Below are 21,957 nucleotides of genomic sequence, written 5' to 3'. Positions count from 1 at the left end.
TGTCGCCGCTGCCGGCTCTGGCTCTGCTTCTCTTTGGGAGGGGCAGGCTTTGCCTCATCGGGTGCTGTTGCCATGAACAGGCGCGTGTACTGTAGTGCTAGTCTCGGCTCTGGGCGGGGCCATGGCCGGGGCCGGGGAAGGAAACGCAGCAGCACGGCAGCCATGGCGCTATCGGCGTCAGGCTAGCTGTTCCTGTGCGTATGCCTACGCGACGCGACACGCTCGGCATGGCAGACCTGGCTGGTCAATGCCATCATTGGTGGTGACGCCCAACCTTTTGCCCCGATCCGGGGGTTTCTCGTATTGCACGCGAGGCCAGGACGTCCGGCCGGCCGAGCGGTTCTGTTCGCGACGAGGCGGCGCACGCAAGGTCGATCGTTTCTCGGCGTGCGCATCCCCTGCCGACTGCCGTGGCGTGTCGTCCCATGCCTGTGTGTGGCCGCACATCTGCGGACTACTAACAAGAGATGCGGAGCTAGCTAGATAGCTGGGCGATCGGGAGCTCGGAGGGAATTGCAGAGTCCCTTCCTACTCCATGTGTTACACAAAACACCATTTAAATGGATTATTTACGGTTTTCACCACATGCTTGCTGCTCTAATCTAATGCGGTTTTCAACAACGGATTTGCTATTTCTCAGTCGCCTGAGAAAAGTCCAGGTCTCAGTCGATTTTTTCAGCCGTTCGATCATCTTTGAGATTCGTGCGCCCGGTTGTCCATTTTATCATGTTCTTTGCCGGGTTGCCCGTTACCCGTTACCCGTTTATTTTGTGGGACTTGTCTTTTCGGCTTATCTATCCGTTTGTCGTTGTCACCGTTTCATTTCAACAGAAGGGGAGAGGGGAACGAGTTCGCAAGGTGGTCGGCGAGTTCGCCGCCGCCGTTGTCGTCACCGAGGCTTGGAGAGTTCCTCTCCGAAGCGGAGGTTTCAAGGCGGTCGGCGAGCTCGCCTCCGTCGTCGTCCTCAGCGTGCGGTTTTAGTAGATCTCAAGGCGGTCGTGGAGCTCGCGCGTCGTCCCAGATCCTCACTAGCAGGCCCGATTTCAGCAGGTTTTGTTACGAATCAGCTATCCTATTCTCCTATTTCTGCAGTGTTATGTTACGAATTTGTGTTGTGTGTTCTTAATTTTGCTTTTGTAGCTTGGATGTCTTCGTGCTTATCCGGCGATTTTTGAATGCCTCGTGTGTTAGGGTTGTCTGATTCAAATCCTGTGCGCCGTTTTAGTGTTTGATTTGAGCTAAGTTGCAGTGTAGGGAGATGTGGAGATAGGCTAGTGTTGTTGCATTGTTGGTCAGGGACGGAGACAAGGGGGGACGAGCAGGTGCTACGCCCCCCCTATGATCCTGATTTGATTTGAGTTTGATGCTTGTCCATGGTGTGTTTTAGTTGCCTCTTTGTTTGCCTGCTATACTGAGCAACTCACTATATATCATGCTCCTGTCTAGTAATCATTTGCTTCAGTAAGTAATGTCCATTTTAGTTGCCTGTTGTATTACCTGCAACTTATTAACTCCATGTAATCGCCTCCTGTTTACCAGTAGACACTATTTGGGGAGATTTTAGTGCTTTCTGTTCAAGTGTCACTATTTTATGATGCTTTTCTTTTTGTGTATGTATGCATTTATTTATGATGCGTTTACTGTTTTACCATGAGGTATGTTTTTACTCTTTGCGCTCTAAACTTTATCTGTTGTTCTGATGAGTGCATTAGTGCATTAGATTATGAATTCAGTTTGTTTCTGCCATCCTGTTAACTTCCTTGCATTTAGTTGGTGACAATAGAATGTGCTCAGATGCATGCATGCTGTCTACACTTTACTGTTCAAAATGGTTGCAGTTCTGTGAAATCAAATGATATGTATTGCCACTGTACTTCCCCGCGAGAGTCTCGATGAATGAGCGAAATTCTGCCCATCCATATCGACCTTTTGTAGACATAGCCAGGGCAGTATTTTGGTTCCACTTCAAAAACCCCACTTGTTGGGAGATCATGTGCTCCAACCTATATTCGAAACCATGAACTGTTCATTTCCGTAAATAATAAAGCAATGATTTCAAGCTCATAACTCAGTACAAGCAACAAAATGCAAGGTCTGAAAAGCTGATATCGTCCTCGTTTCAATTTTACTTGTCGCCTGCCTATATCATGTTTTTGCTTTTTCACTACCAATGTACAGTTTTTGTTAGCTAGCAAGGTGCTTTTTCATACGTATGTGTGAGCAAAGCATAACCATCTGAGCCAACTCTAGAAGTACATAATGACCGTCAAGGCGACATCTTGTTGAATGTGTACTACTGCTTTACACTAAATTTTTATACTAGCAATTATGTATGGCTTTCCTTGAACATGTTATATGCATCATATGAAATGTTTCGGTATACATGATTTTTTGTCGTCAAGTAATATGCCAATGAACATGTTGTCTGATAAGAAGTTGTAGGACAACATGTAGATAGCAGCTTCACACCTTTTTACAGTAGTGTTTTCCAGGAGTAGAGAACTAGCATATGTTTGTGTTGTGTTATCCTTTTGTCCCTCTTGAGGACTGTGCCCTAAGTTGCATTTTTATCTTTTCATTTTTTGACTAGACCAATGGAAAAATTTCCGGAACAAGTGCGTAGTGTCATCAACATGAACGACAGAGATTTTCCGCAGAAACACAATAACTCTGACAGTAGTGAGGAGGTAAGAATATCCTTCTTTTTATTCTTTTTCTGTATCTGCCTTTTGTTTATATACTTAACCTTTGTATACTCATGACAGTCTATACTTTTTTATACTCAGGATTGCTGTAATTCCGAAGAAGAAACCATTGTCCTGGAGGCAGTTAGTTCAATTGTAAGTATGGATACTTTTGTCGGTTGATGTTTAATTGATGGAAAAGTGATATATTTTGATCATGTTAGTGCATGTTTGTTCAGATAAAAAGAAGTCTGAAACGTAAACGCAGACCTAGCAACATTCAGAAACAAAAGAGAACGGTGAGTTCTCAATATATACTTAACCTTTTTTCATCACAGTGCATTTCTTCTCTTTTAGTTTCATCTAGACCATTTGAACTCATAGTTTTTTTCTGTCCTGTTTTGTTATATTAGAAAATTGTTCGAGATAGAAGGCAAGGAAGACATCTTGTTGACAAAGATGTTGTATCAGCTAAAAGTAGATACAATGTCAGTTCACTGGTTCAGAAAATGCAAGATTTAGATGAAAACCAGAAGCAGTATCTAAGGGACATAGATTTTGGATCAATACTAGATCTCACTAGTGGTACTGTGCCATGGTCTTTTGTTCAATGGCTAGCAGATCATGTTGACATAAAGAATGAAGGATTTGCTTTTCAGCACAAATTTATTCCTATCACTTCAGAATCATTTGCCCATGTCCTTGGTGTTCCAAATTGTAGGAGTCCCTGTCCCTAATGAGTCCAAGATAACAACAGCTGAATTTCTGCAATTATTTGGATTATCAGATATGCCAACAATCAAGTTCTTCCGCGACAAGATTAAGAAAGGGCAAGAGAAGTTTGAGTTCTTAAGGTGCTTCATGATTGTAGCTCTTTCATCCTTTTACTGTCCAACCTCAAGTACAAAACCTAGCACGAGCTTATCTTGGTGCCCTTGTCAACATTGAAAACATCAAGAGCTACAATTGGGCTAAATTCTTTCAAGAGTGGAATTTATGGTATATCAAGAAGTACCAGAACTCTACATCAACCTTAGCTGTATGCAATTACTATATTGCGGTTAGTATCTTATCTTGTACTTGTACTTTTTTATATTTAATTTCTTCATTTTTGAATTCTTCTTTTATTTTTTTGTAACATATGTAAGTTTGCCTTCTTCAGGTTCGCTATCTTGATTTCTTAGACTTTGGATCAGTCCAAATCCATTCTACCCTCCCAAGAATATCAGTGTGGAAAGGAGATATGATCAAAGAATATATCAAGTTGGACATGGATGACGACAACTTTTATGGCAAGCTGGAAGTAAGTAATTGTTTCTATACTGTGAGATACTTCATTTTCTTTTTCTGTGTGGTCATCTTTTGTTTTGTCTGCAAAGATGATCTTCATTTATTGCTTTTGGACAGTAAATTAACCTATTATTTATCTTCTGTATTTTGTTCAAACAGATCAAGGATATTAAGGATACATGTTATGGACAAGCTACATCAGACACTGCTGCTAACAGTGGCTTCTCTATTGAGAGTTTCAGATTGTCTCTCGATTCTTTTCAGCAGTGCGCTTTGAGTGATAAGGTTACTTACTTTTTTGTTCCTTTTTTCTTCCAGTCCTCTCTGTCATGTTCTTTTTAGTTAATTGATATGTTTTTTGACGCACATACATTTTCTCTGTTGTCTATTTTCGAAGCAGGTTAAAGACAGTATCTCCTCAATGTTTGAAGACTTCGCTGTTAATGAAACACACTCAGTTTCTTCCAAAGTGCAAAGTCTGCTCATAAATGTACTACAATGCCTAGTACAAAATAACCTTTTATCTTCCCAAAGCACAGAGAAAGTGAATTGCTCTTCACAAGATGAAAACATATCAGTCAGTACTAATCGGGAGTCTGGCGACACTTTGAAATTGCCCTCAACTGATACAAGCAAAAACCTGGAAGGAATCCAAGGTTTGTTTATTTTGCACATTGATTTCACCTTATTTATTTTTTAGTCTAATAGATAAGTCTTTTTTCATTTTAATTATTGATTTTTTATGACTAATCATGTATGTTTCTTATGACAGGGAACTCAATTAGATGTTCTGGCAGCCAACAATCCAACAATTCAGTAAATGCAATTAATAACAACAAGCATCACCAAGAACAACTACAAGAGAGCAACCAACATAAAAAAGATCAAATGATTGCATCAACAGAGCAGGTTATTTAACTTATGTACCACTATATGTCTATTTTTCAAATATTTTCATTCATCCAGCTATTTTTTAAAATATATTCTCCTTTTTCTAAATAATATCATTACAGATAATTGCACGACTTGTAGAGCCTGAAAAAATTGTCAAAACTCATGATGAACCTATGCACTATGTCAATAGTGCATTGTGTAACCTTCAAATAAAAGACATAGAGCTACCACAACACGACAGTAATGTAAGAAGAACATTTCTTTTTTAGGTCTTTTTCTGGATCATTCTTTTTTATGTTCCTATTTTTTATTTTGATTGTTTCTTTTATCTTAAGGATGAAAGGAAAGAAAAATTTCTTGCCGAACAATCATACGGTTGTAGCGCAAGCTTGGACCACATGTTGAACAATGAAAAAGAAGCTGTAGTTTTAAATTGTGATGCTCACACATCCAGAGGTATTTTTCATCTGCCAAACCATTGCTTTTTCCACCCAGGGTTTTTTTTTCTGCTACTATAGACTGATTAGTTTATCTTTTTTACATGTTTTTGTCCAATTTATACAGATCATGACTTATCAGACAAGAAGAAAGAAACGGAAAAACCTATCAACTCACATTTTACCACTCCACAGAAGCTTCATGCAATGTTTTCAGGAATCAATAACATGGGTAAGAACTAGCATGAAGTTTCTCCCACTTCTCCAAGCAAGATAGTATTTGATTTGTTTTTTGTCCTATATACTTGTTTCAATTTGATCACAATATTCCAAAATTTATTCTATCTAACTTTTTATTTTTTGTTTTTTAAATAGGAAAAGAGAACTCACCAACATTGATAGAGAACTCATCTGGTTGCAAGAGCAGTTCAATTCAATGTGGTCAAAGAACACATAATTCTGAAAACCAATTATCATCAGGCAGAAATATTTACAACATATTATCTACAACAACAACAACTCCAGAATTAAGTTCAGAATCAAGGATTCAAAGTTACTCCAGTTATGATTATGATGGATTTGAGAAGATCGGTGCTGATGATTTTGAGGTATCATATCTTTTTTTTCTGTTCTAATTTTGTTTTCAAACACAGTATACACTACCTACATTTTATTTTTTGAAAAAATCTGCAACTAGAACAAGCGTAGCATTTGTTTTATTGAACATTTCTGCTACTAAACATAAGAAACATGCAAGTACTGTCTTTTTTTTCTGATGGAATTTTCAGCTACTGTGTACTATTTTTCATCAGTGGGGGTTGCACATTTTCTAATATGGTTTGCACATTTTCTTTTTCTGTAAGAATTTGTGCATCTAGTGTCTAGATTTTACCAAATGAAATGCATCTTTCTTGGGTTGCATTTTTGGCTGAGGTACACACAACTCACCCTAGGGGTTGCATGTTTCTTGAAGAAATGTGCAACTCAATATTTTTTCTTCGAAAAATACGCAACTAGTTTCTCACACGGGGTTGCATGTTTCTCAAAGAAATGTGCAACTCTTCATGGGTTGCACCTTTTGGTCGAGAAACATGCTACTAAATACGGGGGTTTTCACAAGTCATATCCATTTGCACTTTTCTTCAAGAAATGTGCAATTAAAACAGGTTAGATTTTTTGTCTAAGAGTCATATCTATAATAACTATAGCAACTAATGTCCACTTGCAAATTTCTTCGAGAAATGTGCAACTAGTGAGTTGTATCTTTCCTTTTTGGTTGCACCTTTTTCTCGAGATATGTGTAACTTTACCCCACCCGGAGTTGCATGTTTCTCAAAGAAATGTGCAACTCTTTCATGGGTTGCACCTTTTGGTCGAGAAACATGCAACTAAATACGGGGTTCTCACAAGTCATGTCCATTTTGCACTTTTCTTCAAGAAATGCGCAATTAAAACGTGTTAGAAATTTTGTCGAAGAGTCATATCTATAATAACTATAGCAACTAATGTCCACTTGCACATTTCTTCGTGAAATGTGCAACTAGTGTCTACTTTTTATAAAATGAGGTGTATCTTTTCTTCTTGGTTGCACCTTTTTCTCGAGATACGTGTAACTTACCCACCCGGAGTTGCATGTTTCTCAAAGAAATGTGCAACTCGTCAAGGCTTGCACATTCTTCATCGAGAAACATGCAACTACTCACGTGGTTGTCATAAGTCATGTCTTGCACAATTCTTTGAGAAATGTGCAACCAATGTCTACTTTTTTAAAATGAGGTGTATCTTTTCTTTCTTGGTTGCACCTTTTTCTCGAGATACGTGTAACTTACCCACCCGGAGTTGCATGTTTCTTGAAGAAATGTGCAACTTGACAAGGCTTGCACATTCTTCGTCTAGAAACATGCAACTACTCACGTGGTAGTCATAAATCATGTCTTGCACATTTTGTTCGAGAAATGTGCAACTAGTGTCTACTTTTTTAAAATGAGGTGTATCTTTTCTTTCTTGGTTGCACCTTTTTCTTGAGATACATGTAACTTACCCCACCCGGAGTTGCATGTTTCTTGAAGAAATGTGCAACTCGACAAGGCTTGCACATTCTTCGTCTAGGAACATGCTGCTAATCACGGGTTTCTCACCAATCATGTCCATTTGCACGTTTCTTCAAGAAATGCGCAATCCAAAAGTGTTAGAAATTTTGTCTAAGAGTCATATCTACTATAACTATAGTAACTATTGTCCACTTCCACATTTCTTCGAGAAATGTGCAACCAGTGTCTACTTTTTTAAAACGAGGTCTATCTTTTTCTTTCTTGGTTGCACCTTTTTCTCGAAATACGTGTAACTTACCCACCCCGGAGTTGCATATTTCTTGAAGAAATGTGCAACTCGACATGGCTTGCACATTCTTCATCGAGAAACATGCAACGTCATGTCTTGCATTTTTCTTCGAGAAATGTGCAACTAGTGTCTACTTTTTTAAAATGAGGTGTATCTTTTCTTTCTTGGTTGCACCTTTTTCTCGAGATACGTGTAACTTACCCACCCGGAGTTGCATGTTTCTTGAAGAAATGTGCAACTTGACAAGGCTTGCACATTCTTCATCTAGAAACATGCAACTACTCACGTGGTAGTCATAAATCATGTCTTGCACATTTTCTTCGAGAAATGTGCAACTAGTGTCTACTTTTTTAAAATGAGGTGTATCTTTTCTTTCTTGGTTGCACCTTTTTCTTGAGATACATGTAACTTACCCCACCCGGAGTTGCATGTTTCTTGAAGAAATGTGCAACTCGACAAGGCTTGCACATTCTTCGTCTAGGAACATGCTGCTAATCACGGGTTTCTCACAAATCATGTCCATTTGCACATTTCTTCAAGAAATGCGCAATTCAAAAGTGTTAGAAATTTTGTCTAAGAGTCATATCTACTATAACTATAGTAACTATTGTCCACTTCCACATTTCTTCGAGAAATGTGCAACTAGTGTCTACTTTTTTAAAATGAGGTGTATCTTTTCTTTCTTGGTTGCACCTTTTTCTCGAGATACGTGTAACTTACCCACCCGGAGTTGCATGTTTCTTGAAGAAATGTGCAACTCGTCAAGGCTTGCACATTCTTCATCGAGAAACATGCAACTAAAGATAGGGTTTTAACAAGTCATGTCCAGATATATCTCGACCTGAGAACTGTTCAACTCACCCATGTGTTGTATCTTTCTCGAAGAAATGTTCAACTCGAGATGTCTTTGACAATTTCATCGAGAAACATGACTTTCATTTTTGATTGCATGTTTTGTTTATGCCTTTGCCATTTTAATTTTTGACATATATGCAAATGCCTATTTTCTAACTTTGTATTTTGTCTATAATAGATTGACGATGGTAGACCGTCATTATCTCTCAAAGAAAGTTGGCTTGCAAGTCCAAGAGGACAGGTAAATTTTTTATAAATTTTTCTCTTTTCTATTTTTATAATCAACTATGACTTTCTTTTTATCTGTATCTAAGCTATATAACATGGATTTGTTTTTATTTTTTAGGTGCTTAAACATGAATATATGAGAAAGTTAGCAGAAAGGAAGTCTTTGTGTATGAATGAAGAAGAATTGCAACCACCTGAAACCTCAGTACATGCTTTTCAACCTCCTTCTCCTCAAAAGGTTGATTCATTTGGAACAAGGACATCTCCACAGAGGACATCTCCACAGAGGACATCTCCACAAAGGACATCTCCTTCTTCCAATTCCCCAGCTAGGAATGCAACCAATGAAATAATATCAATAGTAAGTTTTATCTGTTTTCAAATTTGGCTTTCTTTTTATCTGTATTTTTGTAAATTTGGCCTTATTATATTTTTCTTCTACATGCTTATTGTATACTAGAATTAATCCTGTTATTTGTTACAAAACCAGAGCTCACAAGAATCACCAGAGGTTGTGTTTATTCGGGAAAACAGAGGCAGCCAAATAATGAACTCCCATGATAGTTCTGACGATGTTTACATTGGACAACATCGACTCAGCCCAATTCGAACAAATACATCTGAAGACATTGATGCAATGTATGACAGCAACAACTTCTCTAAGCAGAAATCACAAGCTAGCTCCTCATCAATATTACCACCAAGGCGTATAGTAATGCCTAGCAGATATGTTTCATCTCCTTACGATGTCAACATATCCAGTTATGAACAAGATGAAGACCAGAAGAAATACTATCAGGCAATTGTCCGTCTAGCAAATATGGATGGATTCAAGCAGTAAGTACTATCAATTTAATTTTTCCAACCTTATTTTTAGTATATTTGTTTGTTCTTCAACATTTTTTCAATTTTTGCTTATATATTTCTGTCTAACTATCTTGAACAGTAAGAAGGCAATACAAATTGGTAACTATAAGGTCAGCCTTGATACATTCGGGAATTCTTTAAAACCAGGAGGAACAATTGAGGCTTGGGTCATAAACTTGTATTGTCGTATTCTATTCTTGTCTAACCATCCAAAGAACTCTAATAGACACACATTCTTCCATACATCAAGTGTAAGTAATTTTTCCTTCTTTTTTTCTTTTTAAATTTTTGTGCTGTTTGTTGCATTTACTACACTGGATGTGTACTTCTTTTTTCGCTTTTAATTCTGACTGATATTTCTTTGTTATGTTCCAATTATTACTTTAAATAGGAATATTTTCTTGAAAAATGGGAGAATGAAACAAGAAGATTGTATATGAAAGATCAAGCAATTAAAGCTTTTGAAGGAGCTGGAAAAGCAAGGAAACTACACTTGACAGATTCGGTATTTTTTAAATATTTCATGATTTATTTTTGTTCTATCTTTAAATATTTTTCCCTGTTCTTTTTTTTAACAACACCACTTTGTCTGTTTCAACAGCTTCACTTCCCATCGCTGTACAACTTTCACTGGTTCCTTTTCACTGTCGACATAAGGGACAAAAAATTCATTTTTATGGACTCCCTATTTGACAAGGATTCAGATTTACACCAAGAAGTTGATAACAGAATGGTATAATATAAACTGCATTTCTATTTTATCTCAATGAAATACAGGTTGTCAATTTGTTATTTATGATCTAATATTATTTGTTTGGCTAGTCTCAGTATCATTTTCTTCTTTTTAATGAATACCATTTTCATTATATTGTAGTTGCTATTATTAATTTTTTTATGAACTGTTGGCACTATGCCAAGTCTGAGAGTGGATATTGTGTGTATTTTTGGGGTGTGTGCACGCGGTGTTTTGAGTTTGGTAGGTTAGTTAGCGAGATAGGAGGGAGAAGAGCACATCATTTTGCATGCAGGTAGACAATGATGATTGCGTGAGCGTGCGGTCATGGCCATGAGTTGATGTGTCTGGGGAGCGTGAGTAGTGCGTGTGTGTTTGTGTGCGCTCATGGTGACTTTGAGTGCAAGCTGCTGCTATATAGGAATACAGATTCAGCTTTTTTTTACTGAGCTGCTGCTCATGGTGACGTGATTGCAAGCGTGCAGTCATGGCCATGTCATTTGTCTACTTTTTAATGAACATGCCACTTACAGATTAAGCTTTTTTTTAAAGAATACATCATTAGTGCAAACACGACCTGCCAATGACCATCATTATATGTTCATGCTACTAGTAGGATGTTAATACATGCTCATCCCCTCCTTTTTACTGTGGAACAGCTTGCTTTTAAATTTCATATCTTATTATGTACTCCGGAAGCTCTGAATTCTGCTATTAAATGTCTTTTTACTGTCATGTTCAGTAGCATTTCTTGGTGTTAACTCCCATGATATCTAATGATTTCGTGTATCTTATCTGCCTTGTTTTTTATTTAACAGATTATGAATTTTGAAAGAACTTGGAATGAATGCCGATTGAAAGAAATTGACTTCCAACAATTTGAAGTTATATACCCACCTGTACCAAAGCAAATCAATGGGTAAATTTTTTTCCAGAAACTTAAAGTTTTTCTTCTGATTGTATTTAATTACTGTATTTTTTCCTGACTATTAACTGACTTTGTCTTAATCAATAACAGTAAAGACTGTGGCCTACATTTGATGAAAAGTATTGAACTCTTTAAGCCAAGAACAAGTTTGATGGGAAAATTCTCGTACAAAGATATGCCAAACTTTCGAATTCAATTAGCAAATGACATGATGTTCTGTGAACACAACGAGATGCATGAAATTCAAGAAGCTGTCATGACATTTAAACCTCATGTAAGATATTCTGTGCCTAATTTTTTTTTAAAACTTTAATTTTCACATTGTTATATTGTATTACATATGAGATGTATCTGATAATTCAATAAATCTTTTCAACAGTTCATTGAAATCTTTTTGTACTGATTTTATTTTCTAGTGCAATAATTTGATTCATGTGGCTTTCTTTTTCCGCAGGTTCATGGGAAATATGCAAGAATGGGGTGATCAAGAAGTCAAGTGCTCCTGTGTCTTGTAGATATGAAAGAAAAACGCATTAGTATTTCCAAGTTTGTTTTCCTTTCGTGTAAAGAGAGTTTTGCGTGAAAGTTAGATTTTGGGAGCCAAATTGAAGATGACAGTTTAGGCTCAATGGACAATCTGTTGGTGTTTTTGTGTCTGTCTACTCATTGTTATGTAGAGAATCGAACGATCGTTCGTTTTTCCAGTTGCATCCTGTTACAGACTTCATACATGTTTGGTATTATATATATATAGTTTCCCTTATATGTAATTAAATTTTCGATTTCTTGAATAGTAGGTATAAATTGTATATATGCTACTTTTTCATTGTTAAGCGACACATCCAAGTATTCAATTTTTTGTCTTTTTGCAATTACGAAATCTAGTTTTAACTGCACTTGTTCAAAAAAGAGAAGCACAAGATCAAGATTTTACAGTATGCATATCATTCAGCATAAAATAGACATAGGATACTTTGTTTTTGCAGATACTAGTCATTGTACAAGCAAGCAAAAATTCTTGGAAAATAAACACAAGGTAAATATTACAAATATCAATTCAGACTAAGCATAATTCAAATATCTATTTTATTACAACTTATATCACTTATTCTAACTCTTCCTTTTTCAAATTCTGAATTTTGCAGCATAACACTAAAACATTCAGAGCAACCATCCTGACAATCTAATGTAAGTCTTCTATCACTTCTCTTTTGCCTTCTTCGTCTTCTTGCTAGTTTCATCTGTAGTCTTTTTCTTCCCTAAAATATATTGAATTGACAACTAGGTTAGAAAAGTACAAATAAATACAACATGAGTAAACAAGCTTGTTCATGCACATAGTATATACCTCTAGGGTTATTTTTCGCTTTCTTGTTGTTTGCAAACAATGACTCATCCAAGTGTAAACTTTGACATGTTTGAATGTTATGGTAATGTGACCCACAGTGGCTGCATGTAATCTGTTGCTTGCCCAAAAGCTCTTCTGCAAATGTCATGTATCTTCTGTCTAGCTTGTTCTTTCCCAAAATAGTTGGTCTTCCCTTGGACTTTACAACCTTGGGGTCGTTTAAGTAACCATATTCAGATTCGACAACTTGCTCCTTACTTTTCTCTTTTGGATCAACTTCTTTTGCTTTGTCCTCAGCCAATGTCATTGCATCTAGTTTCTCTGCAATCTTCTTAACCTCTTGAGTGACAAACAGGTATTTCTCATTACTTTTTGATCCATCAGATGCTATATTGATGCAAACTTTGGATAGCACATTGAATCTCATTTGGCTGCACTCTCCAGTCATCTCCAAAGGTACATTGTATCTCAAATCCCTTATATCTTTCTTCTCTCTTGGCATCCATCTAGCAATGAAATACTTATCTGGAATGTGCACAATGTTTAGATGGACAAGGACCTTAAGAACATGGGAACATAAAATTCCATCCTTGTTGAACTTGGAACAAATGCATTTGAAATCATCACTTGTTAAATCAACCATAACTAAGTATCTCCTTGTCCTGTAATCTCTTGCTGCAGCCAGGCCAGATTTGTAGACTTCATATTGCTTGTTCGGCTCAACCTCTTGTACATGTAGATAAGCAGTAAATTTCAGCTGCTTTTGAAACCTGTAAAATATCTTTCGGTTGTATTTTTTCCAGCATGCACTTCCATATCATTTCCACACCAATAGCTAGGTGTTGTTGTCCTAGTGATCGAATCTTCGTGTTTCTCATTTTCTTCAATATTTTCTGCTATCTTGTCATACTCACTCAAGAAGCTGCTGACACTGTATGTAGAGCAAACATTGTCTTTGAAAATAGCATTGGTGCCTTCACTCCTAGCTGTACTGTGAATGAAGGGGAAGAAGTTGTTCTTGAAGAATACAGGTACAAACTTTGCCCTATTCTCCCACATTGTTTTCAAGTACTTGAGGTTGCCCACTTCATATTTCTCTATTATTTCTTGCCATGAAGATTCAAACTCTGCTACTGTCAATGAAAAATGAATAGTGTCCTTGAATTCATTGTGTAGATTAGGTATCTTTCCAAAGCTTCTTGGATGTTTCTCTTCGACTTTCTTTACAATATGGAAAAGACAATTCCTGTGTATAGTATCTAGGAAAACTGCAGGAATTGCTTTGGCCATAGCTGCATCTTGATCAGTAATTATGGTCTTCGGACACTTTCCACCCATGCATTTCAAGAAAGTTCGAAATAACCACTCAAAAGTTTCGGCACTTTCATTCTGAAGGATCGCACAACCAAATAGACAGTTTTCGCCATGTCCCGTTACTCCGACAAAAGCTGCAAACGGCATGTTATATCTGTTTGTCTTGAATGTTGTGTCGAAACTGATACAATCACCATATAGCTCATACATTCTTCTAGATGTAGCATCACACCAGAAGATGTTCTCCACTGTATTTGTTTTCTTGTCCACTTTGAAATCAAAGTAGAACATTGGATCATCAGTTTGCTTCTTCTTAAAATATTCAAGAGATTGCATCATGTCATTGAGCCTGCTTTCCTTTCTCATTGCAGTTCTTAAGTTGCTTACATGTTTTTTGGTATATGGAACAGCCTTTGAAAAACCACCTCTCAAATAAGTTAGGATTGCCATGATCTTTCTTGTGGGAAGCTTCACTGAATTGAATGTCCTTATGAAAAGCTTTTCTTCATTTGTCATGTGCTTGTGTGACCTCAAAAATCTGGATTCTTCGGGCGGGCTCAACTCATGGTTGTGTTCCATATTCAAACTAGTTACTGTCCATTTATCTCCTTTTAGTGTAACAATCATTTCAGCTAGACAACCTGTAATTTCCACATTGTTACTTTTCCTCTTTTTAGGTTGATCCTTAGGTTTATCTGCTTCTGGTTCCAGAGGTTGCTGAGGTTGCAAAGGTACAATCTCTCCTTTCTCTAGCATCTTCTTTCTCTTTGTCTCCTGCCTCTTGACTTCTTTTTTCTTCTTCCTTTCTTCTTTTGTTTTCTCATCTAGTACTTTTCCAGAACGATTGCATTTGAAAGTACACCTAGTAACTTTATTATCCTTCCTGCGATGATAATTTCCAGCTATTTTTGCTGAAAAGCCGATAATATCTCGAATATGAGTTGTAGAACTCAAATGCAGCCTCTTTTGTATCAAAAACTTGATTTATATGGGGTACATGATGACTCGCGGACCTCCCGATCGCATGTTTGAGCTGCTTTTACACTTTCATTCTCAAGGTATATCTCTATATCTTCCCGACACGCTTCTTGTACACCTCCATCTTCTTCTACTGACCTTACTTCACATTCACTTGCATCTGCTGCTAAATCATCTGCGCTGCCAGCATTTTGATCATTTGTACTGTCAAGTTTATCTGGCTGAGAGCATTCTTGTTCATCACATGAACTCTTTTTTGAAATATGATCTGACTGCTCTGGATTGACCCATGTATCCTTGTACTTGTATGCACTATCTCCATTAGCATCTGAATTCTCTTCTGGTTCAAACATATTTCCGCAGTTGTCGGTGTCTCTTTGAGGATAATCTTCCTCACTATTATGGACATATTCACTTCGCTTCGTTATCATGAACATTCCGTTCGCAAATTTGAAAACAACATAACAACATGAGTGAAACAGTGATATTTTATTTATGTTGTCATATTTTAAAGTTATTATAATTTTACCTCATCTCCCATTGGTCCAAGCTTAGCAAATCCATATAACTCGCAATTACCTTGCTTGAAATAATAAACATATCAATTCAATTCCTTTCTTTTTTCATGCATTTTTCCTGAATAAGTGTAGGAATTAAAAATGTTTGTCCGAATTTAACCTCGTGAAAAATGCATTGCATCCATGCTCCGCATCATTTGAGAATATGACATGCCATCGCCTTGTGATAAATTAACCCGCATTTTTAAAAGTTTTTTCAATCAGTTAATATTTTTATTATTTAAAATGTACCGTATCATTTGTTAAAGCATGGAAATTCCAAACTAACCGCAAATTCATCCATGTGTACGCTTGCAGGCTCTAGGTCTAAGTGTGAGGGCAGAGGAGCCTGCACATATATGAATATAATTTATTATCAATTCTTGCTCAATACATTAGAAACTACAAAGCAACAAGGTAAGCAAATTATTTTTTTATACTGTCTTACTGTTTGCTTTTGTCCTGATGCACCATAGTTTTCCATGCTGTACCATATTGCATCATCTTTCCTAACCTATATGATGGATAATTTGACGGAAATACATATCAGGTACCAATTTTGTATATGTATATCAATTTTTGCATACTCACCTGTGTACATTCTACATTCTGCATGCCTTCAAAGAATTCAAGCTGCATTACGAAAATATGTTCAGCATCAGTACTAGCAAAGAAAGAAATCCAACATAAACCATGTGCTGTAGGTTATTACACACTTTATATGAATTTTATTTCGAATTTATCTGTAAGAATGTAAGAATGTATGAAATCCAACAACATCAGCTTTTTCTTATGACAAGCATGAGATGTTCATCACTCTTTTTAACTCTGTTTGTTACATGTGAACTAGATGAAGAGCCCATAATAGGATTCATGAAACCAATGTTCTCTGAATTTCTTGTTGAAAGATCATTTTCTTGAGGTTGCCCAGTCGGAGGTATGTAATATGGAACCTACATTGACAAATAATCATTGAATTTAGGTCGTACTATTCCATTCTGAATTTCTAACAAGCATTAAGTTTAATAAATATCACCTGACTTCTATCTTTTAATTGTGAACTATATGATCCATATATTCTTGCTTCCTCTTGATATCTGTCCTTGCCTGTAAATTTAAAGTCATTTGCATTTTTATTTTATTCAACTGAAAAAGTGAATATAATCTAATCCAACATAGTTTCAGTAGAACTAGACTTGGCAGATTTTCCTTGTCAATTTCTCTTCATTTTTTAAATGCAATGTTTTTGATCATACTGTAAAGTGCAAAATGCATAACAAGCTGCTATAAATTCCATGTGAACTAACTGAATGATCTTATATATATATGACATGAAGGCATGTACTTGTATGATGGATCATCAAGCAAAGGCAAAACAGGAATCATCAAGCAAAGGCAAAGCATAGCAAGCACAAGCTCAGGTGTTTTTCCGATCTCGTCACTGTATTTGCTGACTTATTGTACTAAAAAATATCAGTGACATCCATATTCATTGTCATTAAGCAGGAGACAAAAGGAAAAAACATATTCATTGTCATTAAGCATGAGACAAAAGCAAAAAAACAACTAGCCATCTGATGCAAAAGGTATATCAGAAATTTTCATCCACTATGCAATTATTTTTTGTTGATATATCGGTGATTACCAGTTTATCTGTATAACATACTACTGTGTGTGCCTAACCACAGTAACCCGTCAACAGAGCCTGTGATCTACCACATATGTCCTATCTCTAATTGGTCCTTCTTCTTTGTGCTCTGTTTTTTGATGTTAATGTGTCGTGTTTCATCAGTTTTCAGTATACCTTCATGATTTTCTGTTCATTTTTTCTGCATGCTTGTGATGTATGATAATTCTGCTACTGTGGAATATAATGCAAATTATAGGCTGGTAGAGCAAAGCCTCTGAGAGAATGCTCTTCCTGATATATCTTTTTGCTTTAATGTGTTGATGCTTTTGCTGCTCTAAGAGAAATCTCTTGTCTAATTCATTTTTTTTTGTCCAGCTATCATGAACTGAAACTAAAGTGCTGGTCATGGAGGACAGTTTCAGAGTAAGACAAGAATAGATGTTCATTTCCTGGGAAGAGTTGATCTGACAGAATGCTATTGTTTGATTCAAAAGAAAATTCACAAAGAAGATCTGGGAGGAGCAGAAATTTCATACCAAGGTAAGATCCGGATCCATACTCCATGTTCAGCAAGATTCCTGTCGAGGGAGGTGGAGAACAGAGCAGATCTTCCTCTTTCTATCTTTTTCTTGGCTTTTTTTCGTGGGAGATGCTGTTTTCCTCTTAGGGTTTGCTCCACTCTCTTTCCCCCATGGCTCCGTTGGTGAGGACGATGAATGGGGAAGAACTGATCACGAGATTCTCGTGTCTTTACTTGCAGGAGGGGTTTCTGCTGGAGTTGGTACTGAGCCCACGGACAGAAAGCCCAGACAGAAGCCCACATTTAATATCAGGTGACAGCCCACATTAAACGTCAGGTGACAGCCCACATAAAGACAGGACATGCCCACATATCAGGTGTCACGTGTGGAAAGGAAAGAAAGCCCAAACAGAGACAAAGACACGTCTCGTTGACTCGTCTGCTTTTTGATCGACTGAGACAAAGTTTTGTTCTCAGTCGACTGTGACCCAGGCACTCCCTTTCAACAATTGGTCATCTAATTAACTAATTAACCTAGTTGATGGCAAAATAGTAATTGGGATCTCGCATATCAATACATGAATAAATGTACAAAGAAATTAAACCTTAAAATGTCTGAAAAAAGAACATCTCCAGCGTCCCGCAAACGACGTGCGATCAAAGCATTGGAAATGTCAACCCGGGGACGCCGTCCAATGGTGCCGCATTTGGGATGCGGCCACTTCCAGCCACGGCCCCCAAACTTGTCCTCAAACCGTTTTTTTTTTGCAAAAAAGTATAAATCAAAATAGGCTCGTCGCGTTTAAATGTTATTGACGAGGGAGCTCCTCGGCAATGCCCACCATGAGGGGCTTAGGGTTGACAGAATCCTGCAGGCTAACACGAGACATCAGATATCAAACAAATGGGGAGAGAGTTTTACGCAGGTTCGGGGCCCTCGATGAGCTAAAACCCTTACTTCCTGCTTGTCTGATCTTGATTTATCGAGTAAAACAGGTTACAGTGAGGTAGCCGATGGACTACTATGGTCAACTCACCGGGAGGCAAAGATTCTAGGGTTTGTGTGATAAGTTGCAGTGGTTCTGCGTATTGTTATTCTGTTGTTCGGTAGGCCCTCTACTGGCCTCTATATAGGAGGTCATGTCTCGAGAGTCCTGTCCGAACTCGACTAGGTTAAATTGAGATATAATCTAATCTTTCCTTTATTGACGCCTTCTTGCCTTGTCCGTCAAGAATCCATCTTCTGGTAGGTCTCCTGCGTTGCAACCAACGTATGGGCCCACCTTGGTCTTGGATAATCTTCATGAGCCCCTAGTTGGGCCAAGGGAGGTAGACTAATGTCGGGTACCCGAAGGGTAATGCCCCACATCAGTAGCTCCCAAGTGACTGGCCTAAACGAAGCTTTGGGCAGGGACTATAGTTGTCCTCATCAGAATATCTTGATCAGCTAAAGAAAATTGAGTCTTTATGCTTACTATGAGGTCAAAATTGCTTGGTATCGGGTGCTTGTCCAGCGATCCCGATGGGAGTAGCCCCTGAGTCTAGGCATGGATGTTTGCAACCGTGCATAGACTCAAGTTATACTACTCGAAGATCTTGCTGTCGATGCTTTTTGAGCTTCCTTCATCACCCGATACTTTGAATATATCGGGTCTTCTAAGACTTCGGGTGGAGTCATGCAACTGATCGTACGTAAGGGATAAAATTAACGAGCCTAGTCTTACTTGATAAATCGATGATGGTTAACTGCCGATGGCAAAACAACGTTACCCTACACAGAATCTAGTCCCCGAGCTCGATCCTGGATTTTCTGGAACCTTCGGGTTCGTGGTTCTTTGAATTCCTTTGATTATTGATGCCTTTTGTTGTTTTTATCAGGTGCGCGTCCAGCGCTCCTGATGGGAGTAGCCCCCCGAGTCTAGCGATGGATGTTTGCAACCGTGCGTAGACTCAAGTCGAGTAGCCGAAAGTTGTAGATTCCTTCGAGTGTTTCTTCCATTCGAATGCTCTGTCAAAGGGAGTCGATAACTTTGATGACATCATCAATGATGTAGCAATCGCAGCAGCAAGACTGACATGATATGACCTAGTGGGCCCATCGCATGTCTGAGCAGTCAATTTTGGAAATGACCGAGCATTGCGCGCTAATCGAAGCGTCTCCTCGATTTCTACGCGTAATGGAGGTAATGGCATCCGGTTTCCCTCCTATTGTGACACGTGTTGAGCCAAATCTCCATCCATTTTCTACGGCATGAATCCACCGACCCAATCCTAAACTAACTTTTTCTTTATAAAGGGGACCTAGGGATTTACTCATCTCTCCCATGCCATCTTCTTCCCTTGTTCTTAGGACATATTGCTGCTGCGCCCCATTGCCGCCACGCCCAAATCACCAGAGCTCCTAAAGAACTCCATCAGGATGGGCAAGAAGAAGGGTGTCGCTGCAACTAGCGCTGCTATGAGTGCTACCGGCTCGAAGGCCGCCACGGTGGCTGACAAAGGATTAATTTTTCAAAGCCTACATATTGTAGACTAGGGTTTTGCTAGAAGTAGAGGGCAAGTAGATCTCGAAGGTTTCAGCCGAAAAGTACTCGCTGATTGCAAAAACTAGGGTTCTGTTGACAATAGATTCGGTCCCTTCCTTGTCCCTCGACTCCCCCTTATATAGGAGGTGGAGTCGAGGGTTTTTGTAATACACAAGTTACAGAGTTCGGGAGGGTTTCATCCTCATCCCGTAAAATTACAAGTCTCTATATTTTCTAATACAATCTATCTTTCCTTAACACTAAATGGGCTTCCGAATCTTCTTATTCTTCGAGTCCTGGGCCTTCAATAAACCCCGGGTACGACCTTCGGCAGGCCCATTGGGGATGCCTATGTCAGTAGCCCCCGAGATTTTTCTTGAATCGAAGAATCAGGGAAAATCTCCAACTTTAATCATTCAATAATCTTGTCGAATTTTAATGCATAACCTTTCGATATGAAAATATTATTTTGTACAGGGATAACGGTAGTTGGGGCTAGTTCATCTGACGGATCAGGTACTAGTTAACCGCTCTAGTGGCAATCCGCAAAAACCTACTTCAAGATCACGTCCCTGGACATGATCTCGGGATACTGGTGTAAACTTCGACAGGTGCCGCTTAAGGTCTTACCATTCTGTCGAGTCCCAGTCATATTTTATCGGGTACCTAACACGTCCGTTAGGATTTTTCTTCGTATCTGTTGATACGGAAAAAAGTAGCAATCCGCCGTCAGAGACGGTGCCACGCCGCTCAGAACGGATCTGGGGTCTTACCTTCGCAAAGTTTTGCGGCATTCAGAGATTTATTCGCGACTTCTAGCGCTCTGAGAATATATTGTCGAGTGCTTTTCGGCTGTTGGAATAGCACATTTTATTGAGTCATATTTGATGACTTATTTTATCCTCCCGATGGGAGTATATGTAGAGTTATCTGTGTAACTCGAAATATACTCACTTCTTTTTTCTTTCTTTTGGTCTAAATTCATCGGGCACGCGAACAGCGTTCCCGATGGGAGTAGCCCCCGAGGCTACAGCCAAGGACTTGTGCTTGGTTGTAGGCTCCACAGATTAATATCTTCTGCCACTATATTGGTAATCCTTCCCGAGCTTTTTCATATCTATCGGGTGCGCGACCAGCGCTCCCGATGGGAGTAGCCCCCGAGGCTATGAACAAATGCTTGTATTTGGTCATAGGCTCTCGCCATTTCTATTTTGTCATACTCGAAGTTTTTTTTTCTAAAGTAGCCCCCGAGCATTTGGGCAAAAACTTGTATTTGATCAAAGGCTCTCGAAATAATCTTATGTTGTCGATATTCTCACTAGGCTTCACAGTCGAGTTTTCTTTTGGCCAGGGTGACATCATTGCTGATGATAGCCACGATTACTGTATTGGGAATATGCGAAAATTTCTTCTGTCGCTGCCTCGTGGGTCTAGATTCCCCATCTGATGGACACGTCGTGCAAGTGGGGGACACACGTCCTCCACTTTTTCCGGCGCATGCACTGTGCCGCCTGTCTTTTCTTTTCTCAGTGAAAATCCATTTTTACCCCTTGTCTACGTGTGCTCCATCTGCTCCGTAATATTTCCATCCAACGGTTGCGTCGATTCACCGCACCTCTATTTAAATCCATCGTCTTCTTCCTCTATCACTTTCGCTTGCGCCGCCCATCTGCTCTTTCTTTGCAAAATCTCTCCATTGCACCCTAAATCTCCTTGTGCTCCACCGCTCGTGCGCTCTTCGCCTTCACTCTCGTTGATGCCACCGCGCAAACTCACCAAACACAACGCTACTGCAACAAAGATGGCAACCGAAGATCTGGGGAACTTGG

The sequence above is a fragment of the Lolium rigidum genome, chromosome 3 (assembly GCF_022539505.1).
Source record: "Lolium rigidum isolate FL_2022 chromosome 3, APGP_CSIRO_Lrig_0.1, whole genome shotgun sequence".
NCBI lineage: Eukaryota > Viridiplantae > Streptophyta > Magnoliopsida > Poales > Poaceae > Lolium > Lolium rigidum.
Note: the sequence above shows the minus strand (reverse complement) of the source record.